Below are 12,254 nucleotides of genomic sequence, written 5' to 3' on the forward strand. Positions count from 1 at the left end.
GATAAAAATAATAAATAAGTAAAAATTATGGCTAATAATCCTTAATAATCCCCAAACTAATGGAATTTAATAATCCCTAAGGTAATAGATGTCCCGTGATTAGGGACGTGCGACATAATACTGATAATAAGCTTTGAATTTAATAATTTAAACAATTTATTTTTTTTTAAAAATGCGAAAAAAACGCCATTTTATAATTTTCCTGAAGATTTAAAATTAATTGAAATTTTTTGAAACGAAACGAAAAAAAAACGCTATTTTATAATTTTCCTGAAGATTTAAAATTAATTGAAATTTTTTTTTTACATGCGGCATGTGTTTTATAAATTAGAATTAGATGAATATTTATAAGACGGTTCAAAAAAGTGATTACGTTGCTAGTAAAACTTATTAAAGAGAAATACTACATAGTGAAAGTATACATTAAGCAAGAATATAGTCGTTCGAAAAAGACAAAAAATATCTTATCGTTGTTCATTTACCTTGATGAAAACTGTTGAAATCAAACAACATTGCTAATTTTTTTATTAATTATTGATGATTTCAGAGTATATTTATAACAATCTGAATATTTCTATGTTAGAGTAGTTTTAAATTAAGTTATTTGGATAAGGAGTTTTTTTTAAAAAGAATAATAACAGAATATTCTCATGGGTATTTCAGAAAGCAGGTTGTTTTTACAAAGTAATTCATTGCACTCAGTACAGGAAAATTTTTTATTATTTTAATAAGCAAAGAAAACATTTTAATGATATTAAAGACTTTACTTTTCTAAAAAATATTTCTTTTTAATGCAAAACTTATAATAAATAACGAAAGTATAATTTTCTTAAATCGAAATAAATATTAATTGATATTTATTAAAATGAATTTAGAAAACTAAACAAAGTAAATTTTCAAAAATTTTTTGATTATTTTATAAATTTTATTCATCATCAGCAAGCAATACTTTTAAAAGAAACGAATTTGAAACAAAAGAATAAACACATACTTTACATAACTTTGCTTGTTAGTAGTTAAATAAACAAGATGACCGTAAAAGCTGATCTAAAAAGTAAACAGATTAAAGTTCTTCTTTTAATCACTTAACAAAAAAGAAAAGCGATTCTTATCCGTTATCATCGTTTACATCAGTAATCTTCACTAACAGGTATAGAACGCACGTATCCGTTTAAGAAAGTATCATCTCTGCTTAAAAAGATAGACTTGCTACTTGAGAATGATCTATGTTTTTTTCACCATCTGATAAAGAATGGTGTGAACTTCTAGCCCATCCCTGATGGACAAGAATATCTGTTACCAAAAGTCATGGTTCAGAGAACTTAGTAGTTACTTATCATATGGTTTTTTGAGATATCTTTGTCTTCGAGGTAACGGTTACTTGTCGCTAATGAGCCGGTTATGGTTTTTTCTTTGAGTTTTCGTATCTGAAGAAATTAGCTTCCTATTTCTGTCTATTTTTATTCGCGATTTCGTGAGAATCACGAAAAAAATTCTCTAAAGTATGAGAATTATTTCTCCAATTGAGTTTGTGTTTAGACAATGTAATTAATTTGACTTGTTCTTGATTTGTTTGACACATGTAGTTTGGTAAAACTAGAATTTAGTACCGTAAAGCAATGAAGTTAATGAAGTGTTTATTTCTAAACCTCGTTTCAAATAATATTGAGCTGTGTATACCCAATAAAAATAGGAATAATTTAAGAAATTAAAAATTATGTTGCCTGAAAAAATAATTTAAAGGCAAATGAATTATATTTTTTTGATACCTATATTGAAAAAAAAAGTGTGGTCAAAATTACCAGAATATGATAAAACTTATCGCGTTTTTAGTTCTATGAGGAAAGCAGCACATCAAAAAGCACGGTAATTTTTACCGAAAACCTTGTTATTATATTAACAAAGTAATATGACTTTATTATCATATTGTTTGGCAGTAGTAATTGTGGTAAAGTTAAGTGATTTTATAATGATACTTTAGAGTATGGTAGTATGGTACTTAGAGTATTACTTTTTAGTTTTGCACTCGCAATACACTTTCTTAATAACTTCGATCTTTTCCCAATCATTCTTAAATGAAAAGAAAAAACACTTGATTAATTATTAAAAAAAATGGAAAGAATTAGGCTAACTTTATTTAAATTAAATTTATAAGATTCTTTTTATATTATCATTTTTCGTATATTTTCCATTATTGCAGACGAAACTAAATTGCTTTAAACACTAAGAAAATAGAAAACTTTACACATAAGTATATAAGATGTATCATTCGGAATCACGTTTAATAAATGCAGTAGATATTAATATTACCAAATTCTTTAATTAATAATTCTTTATATAATATTAAAATACAATAACAAGTGCATAAATAATTTAAATTAAAAAAAATCAGTATTTCTATTTAAATTATTATTTTAACTTTTTTGATTTGATCAAAATTAAATTTTAATTGATCAAACTTTTTTGATTTGTGTACTTACCATTGTGTATTTACCAACCCGTTTTAAATTAAGTGTATCATCACTTAATATTTAAAAAAAATTCTAGAAACAATGTCAAATTAAATTAACCTATATTTATCCATATTGCATATAAATGCGAAAACGTGAACTTAGAATTATTTTTGTATTAAAAGGACGTCTTCAATGTTTCTCTTAGAAAAATGCTATTTTGAATGTATTGCTCTTTCCAAATCATTTTACAAGCGATGTCCAATTAAAAAAATGTACATATTATGCAAATTCTGAGTTCAAGTATGTTTTATTTACTGCAGAAAAAAGATCTATTTTAAAAGTTTCATCAAGGAAAAAAAATCATAAGAAAAAAATCCTAGTTTATTAACAGAGTTAGAAAGTTCCATGAAGAGCAATTGTAAGAACAACAATGAACTTTTAAAAAAAGCAAGTAGTAAAAAAAGTTCGCGAAAACAAACCTTATTAATAAGGCTTTGAAAAAACTTATTCAAGCGAACGAAGTGAATTTAGCTGTTTACTTAGATTTAGTTTTACAATCGGGAGGGATCGGATATATATATTTATACTTCAATTTCTTATATAGATTCTAAGCGTAAATTTTTATCAGATAATCTACTAAGTTCGAATCCATAGACGAGCCGCCATTCAGAGGTCATTTTATTGGTAGCGTCACCTTTGATGATTTTCTTTATCGAATCAGTACAAAAGTTCCGTACTTTCATTCGGTCAAGCTTTTTTTTTATCTGATCTTCCTTCATCAGATTTAAAAGAATTAAGAAAAGAAAGTTGATTATCTGAAGGTGTTTTCTTTTTCTTTTTCACTGACCAAAGAGAGTAAACTGTTCAGTTTAAAAAGAAGAAAAGATTGGGCTTTAAAGAGGTCAGGCATTAATAAAATAAAGTAAGTGTTACTTAAACATTGCAGGTGGAATAATACAGTCCAGAATGATAAAAGTGATAAATGCATGTTTTGGTAAATGTTAATTGCTTAAAGAATTCTTAATTGTTTAAGTGGTTTCATTTGAGAATGGAAAAGTTTGAACAATCAGCTTTCTTGAAATATTCTAAGGCAAGTTTAGAAGACTACTAAAAATTTTCAGATTTTCAAAGAAGTTGGGTTTTATGTGTGTGAAATTTTAAGCTTATAAATTAAATTTTCTGTTAATATTAAGAAAAATACACACGGGATTTTAAAAATACTTAAGAATAGGAAATAGATATTTAAATGATTTGAAATTAGATAGGTATAAAAATATTTCATTGCATTTTTATTATGTTTATTAACACTATATTCTTTTCTTAAAATAAAAAGCATAAAATAAAATAAAACGCTTAAATAAAACAAAAAGTTTAAAGTTTTTTATTCTTGTCTAAACAAACTTATATTTAATTTAATTTATATTTAATTTAATTTTACTAAAAACAAATACTTTTAAAAATAGGCAAAATTTATTTTTAAAATCGGAGTTATATAAATATATTTAAATACTGATAACTATACAATATGCTTATATAACTTAAAAATTTTGAAAATAACTTTAAAAAATCACACATTTGGTTCAATTATGTGTAAAATTTAAGCAGAAGTTAAAGGTTTTCAATGCATTTAATTATCAGAAATTTTTTTTTCAAATCACATGTCATTAATTTTAAATGCTAACCATTGTGTTTATTTATAAAGGTATTACTAACTAAATATTTCTATTTAAATAACTAATACAAGCGTGAAATAAAGTTACTTTTATTTCATGCATGGTATTTTTTCGTATTACTTCGCATTTCTAGAATTTACGTATTTTTACATTCTTAGATTTCTTTAATTTAAATCAGTTACAATACAATTTTAAACAGTTAATTTCATAATGTTTCCTTCTATTCATAATAATTTTTGATTTCTACTATTTCATAAATTAATAAACCAAATGTTAATTATAAAATACTAAGCTTTTAATTTATTAATCTGTCCAAATTGATAACAAAATTGAGATAAATGTATGTAATTAACTTTTACGCATTTTTATATTTATTAGTAATATTTTTCGGCAAAAATACAATTTAAAGTTGTTTTAGAAATAGTTTATAGCTGCACTATGAAAATGGGCGGTCAAAACTACTAGAATATGGTAAAATCTATCGTGTTTTTGGCTCCATAGCAATACTATAAAGTACGGTAATTTAAACCGAAGCACTTTGGTAAAATTAACAATAAAATATGGTATTATTACCATGTTTTCTAGTAGTAAATGTGGTAAAATGAAATAATTTTAACGAAAAAGATAGTAATTTTAACAATACTAGTATAATTTGACATGAGGCAAAAAATTTAGTTTGATAACCTCTATTTTTTTTCAGTAAACGCTTCTTGGATTTGTTTTTCGTTGTTAACCTGTTTTTATTTTTATATATTATTGTATTTCTATATCGGTTGTATATTTTTCGATCTTATATATTTAATTTTTCTTGTTTATGAATTATCTTATTTTTCATACATTGTCTTTCATTCGTTGTCTTATTTTTCATATGTTGTCTTTTAAATCTGCTGCTTAGTGAAATCGTTAAATGCGTTCTTTGTGTAAATGATTGAATTAAAATAATAGGAAATTTTGAATTAACTTAAAAGGAAAGTGAACTTTTTTACGTGAGTAGACAAAAATAATATTTTTCTTCTCGGCTTTTCCAGGTGAAAAAACTCTTGACTAAATGTGCAATGATACAAAAAAAAACTTTTATGTTTCATTAACAGAAGCAATTCCATTCTTAACAAAAATCAGCAATGCTGATTAATCTATTTTTTTGCACAATTTTGTGGTTGATTAGAGTTTCATGATATCAAGAGAAAAAATAAAAAAATAAAAATAGCGGATTTTAAAAGGTAGGAATGTTTCCTTGAAATTTTTCCTTCCAGAATTTATAAAAATATTCTCTTTTAAAAGTTAAATATTTTTTTAAAATTATAATAGATTTTTATAATAAGAAAATTGATTATTTATTTAAATAAGGTATTGAACATATATTTTGATACTGAATTCAATGACTATTTAAATATTGAATTGAATGGATTTAAAAATAAGGAACTGAATGATTGCTTGTATATGAATGGGACTTATTTTTTTAAAACAATACTAGAGACGCAAAAAGAATCGGTACGAAAATTTAATGAAACGTTGTCACTTGAGGAGGAAGTAAAAATGAAAGATTTTGTATTTGTATAGGTTTGTAACAATTTCTAACAGTGTAGAGTGTATGGTGTTGCATATCCTTTATTATCTTATATTATCTTTTATATTAAAGATTTTGTATTTGTATACATTTGTTAAAATAATGTAGGATGTGTCGTGTAGCATATTCTTTGTTATCTTATATTATATTAAATATTAAAAATTTTGTATTTGTATACGTTTGTTAAAGTTTCTAATAATGTAGGACGTGTCGTGTCGCATATTCTTTGTTATCTTATATTATATTTAATATTAAAGATTTTGTATTTGTATACGTTTGTTCAAATTTCTAATAATGTAGGATGTGTCGTGTCGCATATTCTTTGTTATCTTATGTTATCTTTTATATTAAAGATTTTGTATTTGTATACGTTTGTTAAAATATCCAATAATGTAGGATGTGTCGTGTCGCATATTCTTTGTTATCTTATATTACATTTAATGTTAAAGATTTTGTATTTGTATAGGTTTGTTAAAATTTCTAATAGTGCGAGATGTGTCGTGTCGCATATCCTTTATTATCCCATATTATCTTTTATATTTAAAATTTTATATTTGTATAGGATTTTAAAATTTTTTAATAGTGCAGAATGTGTCGTGTCACATGTCCATATCGTTTAAAAATGTTATGCAAAAAAAAAAAAAAAAACTGCAAAAGCGATATAACAGGTTTTTTTTTAAAAAAAATGGAACAATAATTTTTTGTCTTATGAAAAACAAAAATAAAAATTCCTAATAAGTACTCAGAAAGAAAAACATGAGTTTAGATGAGTTAGTTCACGAAAAAAAAAACCACTCGAGAAGAGTGATGAAAAATCGAATCACAAATAACAGGAATTAGGGATTAAAAGAGCATAAATGCCAGAAACTAGCTAAAAAAAGCTTAACAAGTAGTACCTTGTAGGAATGAATGTCCGTTATTAATGATGCTTAAAATTGTGCAAAAAAATGCCGCTTTAATGACAATGCCCTGTTACAATAGCATACATTTTTTAGTAAATGAAAGCGCATTAAAAAAAAAAGAAAGTTTTGAGGTTTTTGGGTTCGTGTGTTGTGTTTCATGATTTACTTTATCAAGTTTTTGTAGTAACGATAGTAAGTGGACTATACAAGACAAGGTATATAAAAAATGGTTTTAGAATTTATGTTTCTAGATTTAGATGGGTTGGAAATTGCACGAGTTCATGATACTATTTGGAAAAGACTTCATTTTTTATGGACTTCAAATTTTTTTTTTTACTTTTAGGGCTTGGATTTTTGTTAATAAATGAAACTACAAAACAATTAATAATAGCTACATTAATTATTTGAAAATTGCTTACAGGCTATGAAGTTTGGAATGCAGCTTCATAGCTTCGCATAAGGTTTCGGTTTTTTTTTTCATTTAAAAATTAATCAGATAAACCAGTTCTCACAAAAATTTAACAAAATTAATACAAACTTTGTTGATTATTTTGAGAAACTATCTTTAATTATAGAAATTTTTAATTTCAAGTCATGTCAAAAATTTAAAATCGCGAAATCAAATCTGGAAATATTGGAATAGACAAGTAAATTGCCTCATAAACTGATTTTTAAAGTATGATTAAAAATATTTATATTATTATATATTTTATTTTAGTTTAAATATATTTAAGTTTTATGCAATGCTTACAAATTATTGTATTTAAAATCAATATAAAAGGTTATGAAGAACTAATAGCTATTCGCAATTTTTCAAAATTTCTTTTAGAAAAATTTTTCAATTTTTCTTTTTCTTTAAATTCTAATCTTTCTGATTTCTTTCTCGTTAGTATTTCTCTCTTCTTGTTCCTAACAATAATTTAAAATCTCGGTAATTTAAAATAAATCAGAATTTTAAGTTTAACATCATTGGTTCTATTATTTTGCTATCAAAATTTTAAGCATATATTGTGCTTTGCTGTACGAATTAATACATAAACTAAAAAGATGAATAATGAAAAGTTTTGTTTTCAGAAATATGGAACGTTTTTTTATTAAACCTTTTTAAGCTTTTCCATCACTGAAATACATTAATTTACTTCTAAAAATTCAAACATAATACTTATGATTGCGGTTTTAAGCTATTAGAGAATTTTTTCTTTAGCTTATGCCTTTTTTTAAATTTAATAATAATAATATAGATGAGTAATAAAATAATTTAGAAGTTTTTCGTTAATGATCAATTAGATAACGTATAAATTGGATGAGATGGTTTTCATTAATGATAAATTAGAAAAATTAAATAGATATACTAAATGTTAGATAAATTAGATGAGTTAATTTTCATTAATGACAAACTAGATAATAGATAAATTAGATGAGTAGGTTATCATTTTTACAGCAAATTTATGTGAGCATAAGTTTCACCTTTCGTTCCCATTTTCGATACTTTTCACATGTTTTTATTTTTTTGAAGTTTTTAACAAGGTACTGAGTAATGCAATTGCTGCATCGATATTACTTGAGATAATTATATATCATAGTTAATAATTTTATTACTTTTTAACTTGAAACCATTTATTTTTTTAACACTAATCTGTAGCCATTATAATAAAAAACGCTGTTTTCAGCCTAAGAAAACAAATTAAAATTTTACTTGAAATAATAATATCAGATGACAATAATATCAGATCTTGAATAATTTCAGATTTGAAGCGTTTCCAGTTTCCGTGCCTTTTTTCTACGCTGTATTTGAATTTCACGCTGTTTTTAATAAGCCGTAATAATATGAATTAAATTTAATTCAGTTTTTCTCCCTATGAAAAATAATTGGATATTAATTTTGATGCTACCTGAACCAAATCCAGTATGTGCTTCGCTCATAAATATTTCTTTCAATATCAAGAATTTCCCTGTTTTGCTAAACGCTTCTAACTTATTAATTTTGTTAATCGTACATGTATTTCTATTTTAATGAAAAATTAGTGATCTCATATTTCTACAAAATATGAATATTACAACATTTTATTTCTGCAAAGCATTCATGTTATTTTTACAAAACGCACATATTTCGACGTGTTGTTCTTACAAAATGCACACATTATAGCAAGTTATTATTTCAAAGTGTACATACTTCAACTTGAACCCAACACTGTAAAAGATTCCGGATCAAATTATGGTATAAAATACCTGCACTTCGGATGTTAAAAATCCATTTTATCGAAAAATTCATTGTTACAGCTTATAATTCATTGTTACATATTATGCTTACAAGTTTTACAATAATATTTATTTAATTAGATTGACTCAGTGATTTTTTCTGTAATTATTACTATAGAAATTAAGGTATGTCAGATTTTTCGTTCCGTAGCATGTTTCGCTAAAAATAGAGTTTATGGTAAAAAGTATCGGCATTCTGAGTGCCAGTACTTTTTACCTTAATCTGATATGGGAATTTTTACAGTACAGTCGAGCCAATGTACCGGCACTCAGAGTGCAGGTATATTTCACTGTAATTTGATCTGGAATTTTTTACAATGTATGAAATGCGCCGTCATAAAATACTTAGAAGAATATTTTTCTATTAAAATATATCGAGATTGTGCCTTGTTTAAATTACTAAATTGACAAATTTTAAAAACGTACGATAATACGACATTATTTTAATATTTTCGGAATAAAAACAAAAAAAAACTTGCCCTAACATAGTTAGTTTTTCCTTCATAGTTACTTTACTTCTGTAACTACTCAGACATTTTTTTATAAGCCGATAAATTATTACATAGTAATTACAAGGTATGAAATATCTCTGCTTAGAAAATATTAAAAAAAAATATAGCTTTCATAGAGAGTACATTTTTCTTGGTTCGTTATAAAAAAAATAAAAGAAAGGTGTAAGACCTGTTTTTATCATAAATGCAATTAGGTCTAAGAATATGATTCTCAAGGACAAAATGGGCTACCTGTTACAGAGATCGAAAGGTTTCGTTAGTGTGTCAGAATGAAAAACTTTCTCTCCTCAACTATTACGAGAAGTAGGTCAGGATGTGGTATTTTATTTCATGTTTCCTTTTATGGAATATATTGAAGTGACAAGTGAAAATAACGCTAAAAGCGAATATTCAGAAAGCGAAAGTTGTAATAGAAAAAGTTATCTAATCATTATGATGTTCAAGTTGAGTTTTGATTCTAATTTCAGTTAGATATATTTTTAAGAAAATACCATTATTTTTCTTGTAATAAGTTGAGCTTTGCATATTTTAGCCGAGATTTAAAAATTAATATGTTATAAAGTAAACATTTTAATATATTAAATGTAAGTGAAAATAATAATATGTAATTAGAACTAATAATAATATTTATTAGTAGCTAATAATCTTAAACTTTTTTTATTTAAGCTTTAAAAGTTCATACATTATAAATTATAAAATTTAATTTATTAAATGTAAAATAATAATATGTAATTAAAAATAATAATATTTAATTATTTATACAACCGGTAATTAATTAATAAATTATTAATATCAATTTTTTAATTATGTAAATTAATGAAAATTGATTCTTTTAATTGTACTTTAAAGATATTTAGCTTGATTATAATTTTATATAATAAATTAAAAAATATTTAGAGATTTTTTTTGTTGAAAAAATAAATATGATTTAAGAATAATTTTTATAATTTTAAGTAAGTAATTTATTTATTATGTGTTTTCCTAAAAGTTCAAAATTTTAATTTTATCCTAATGTACACATGTTTGAGGTTTGATTTTACAGATAAAGTTAAGAAATGGATGAATATTTTCAACTTAAAAACTAATACTTATTTTGCAATGATATAATGTGAGTAAATATTTATTTAGATTGTTTTCATGGTTTTATTTATGAAAATGGAAAATTGACAATGCTTTAAATATATACTTTATCAACTTAGACTTTAATGTAAAAAATTTATGCATTAAAATGCATTTTTAATTGTGTTAACTTCCATGTAAAGGAAATAAAGTTCAAGTTACAATAGTTTTAATCAGTTAAATCAAAAACCTGCGTATTAATTTTTTCGAAAACTGCTTTCTGCTTTGTAAAATAAATTGTTAGAAATAGATGTATAAATTTCATTACCCTTGATAGAAGGAATCAGGAATTAATATTAGCTAATAGCTTCGTCTATTTTTCAATAAAAGCATTCCAACAAACAAAAAGTAAAGATAAGAAATGATTATCGAGCTTCCTATTGCTTTAGCTTATCTAGGCCAGATACTTTTAATTAACAAAAATAATTTTTTTTAGTCAAACACAGTAAGATTCCGTTTTACTTAAATTTTGTTGTGTTTTACTACGTGAATTTTGTTGTTTAATTATATTTGATTTAGCGTCCTGTCATCTTTAAAATATTTTTATGTTTTTAAATAGACATAAATAATTGATTATACTTGATAACTGAAGATAACAGATATCAGTAAATTTCGAAAACTAATCATTTCATTTTCTAATTATAGTTATCATTTTATTTGTTTATGAAATCTTTTTTCGTAACGAAAAATTGGTTTTGAATCACATCACGTTTTTAGATTTTAGAATGTTCCGGGTCAAAAAAAATGATAATTTAAGCACACACAAAAAAAAAAAAACAATAAGAAAATGGATTTTAGCTGAATAATCATATTTATTGATGATGATGAAGGATTACACGAAGAGCAAATCTAGTTTCAATTCATTTTTTATATTTTAGTATGGTTAGTGCATTATATCCAATGAAAATTTTTTATTTTCAAAGAGGATTAAAAAAAAAATCTCTTTTTTGTTGATAAAACATTATTTTGTTTTCGCATTTAAATTTGCGAAGAAATTTTTTTTAAGCAAGCTAAAATCTATTATAAAATCAAGTGTTTCCGCGAGTTCAAATAAAAATAGTTCGATTAAGTCTGAGAATCTTAGTTCGAATCAGTTATGTAGAATTAATACTGCAAACTTGTTGAGTAATCAAAGACTTCAAGAGTATTGTTTAAAATCACTTTTAAATTTTCATAATTTAAAGGGGTAGAAAAAATGTTGAATTTGGTATTCTTGTGATTAATTGTGATTTTGAAATAGATACCTTGTACATAAAATCTTATAAATGTTTACTGTCATTACGCATAATATTTTACGAATGTTATTTTATACAGTGTTTTTAAACAGAGGCTTTATGCTTCTTGTCCATATCTTAAAATGTTCAACATATTCTAATCTTAAGAGTTTAATATATAAAATACTTAAGTTTTGTTTTACTTCTGAAGTGTTTTTATATACATTACAATTTATACTAAAAACTGGAATTTTTGCAGAAACTTGAAAAACGGATTACATGAATTTCACCTTGAAACATTGGGAAACTTTATTTTTTGAAAAAAAAATAGTTTAAGTAATAAAAAATTTCCATAAATACAGAGAGTCATATGTTTCATCATAAGCAGTGTTAGAATGGCTATATTTTGACGCAATTCTCCTCAGAAAACAATTGATCAATTTTAAATTTTTTTGTTTTTTATCCTCAAATGATGCAAATTTTAATAAATGGTGAAAATGTTAACATTTTATTAAATTTGAAAAGTTCACCTTTTGAAGTTGAGCTTGAATTAAT

The 12,254-nt window shown here is 24.1% G+C and overlaps 1 protein-coding gene and 1 long non-coding RNA gene across 5 annotated transcripts in view; one reads left to right on the forward strand and one right to left on the reverse strand.

The window, feature by feature from the left end:
• LOC107441514 (uncharacterized) overlaps positions 1–12,254 on the reverse strand; it is a 162,469-nt gene that overhangs the window by 36,635 nt on the left and 113,580 nt on the right. The window lies entirely within an intron of this gene.
• LOC139426315 (uncharacterized) overlaps positions 1–12,254 on the forward strand; it is an 84,023-nt gene that overhangs the window by 24,937 nt on the left and 46,832 nt on the right. Inside the window, exon 1 of one of the 2 annotated variants that reach the window (XR_011637554.2) lies at positions 3,253–3,375. The exons of the other annotated variant lie outside the window; for it this stretch is intronic. This is a non-coding gene — a long non-coding RNA (uncharacterized LOC139426315). Of the gene's footprint in view, positions 1–3,252; positions 3,376–12,254 lie in introns of those variants that run through there. 2 annotated transcript variants of the gene reach the window in all.

The sequence above is a fragment of the Parasteatoda tepidariorum genome, chromosome 10 (assembly GCF_982258835.1).
Source record: "Parasteatoda tepidariorum strain Cologne lab strain chromosome 10, Ptep-v5.0, whole genome shotgun sequence".
In the NCBI taxonomy this organism is placed as follows: domain Eukaryota; kingdom Metazoa; phylum Arthropoda; class Arachnida; order Araneae; family Theridiidae; genus Parasteatoda; species Parasteatoda tepidariorum.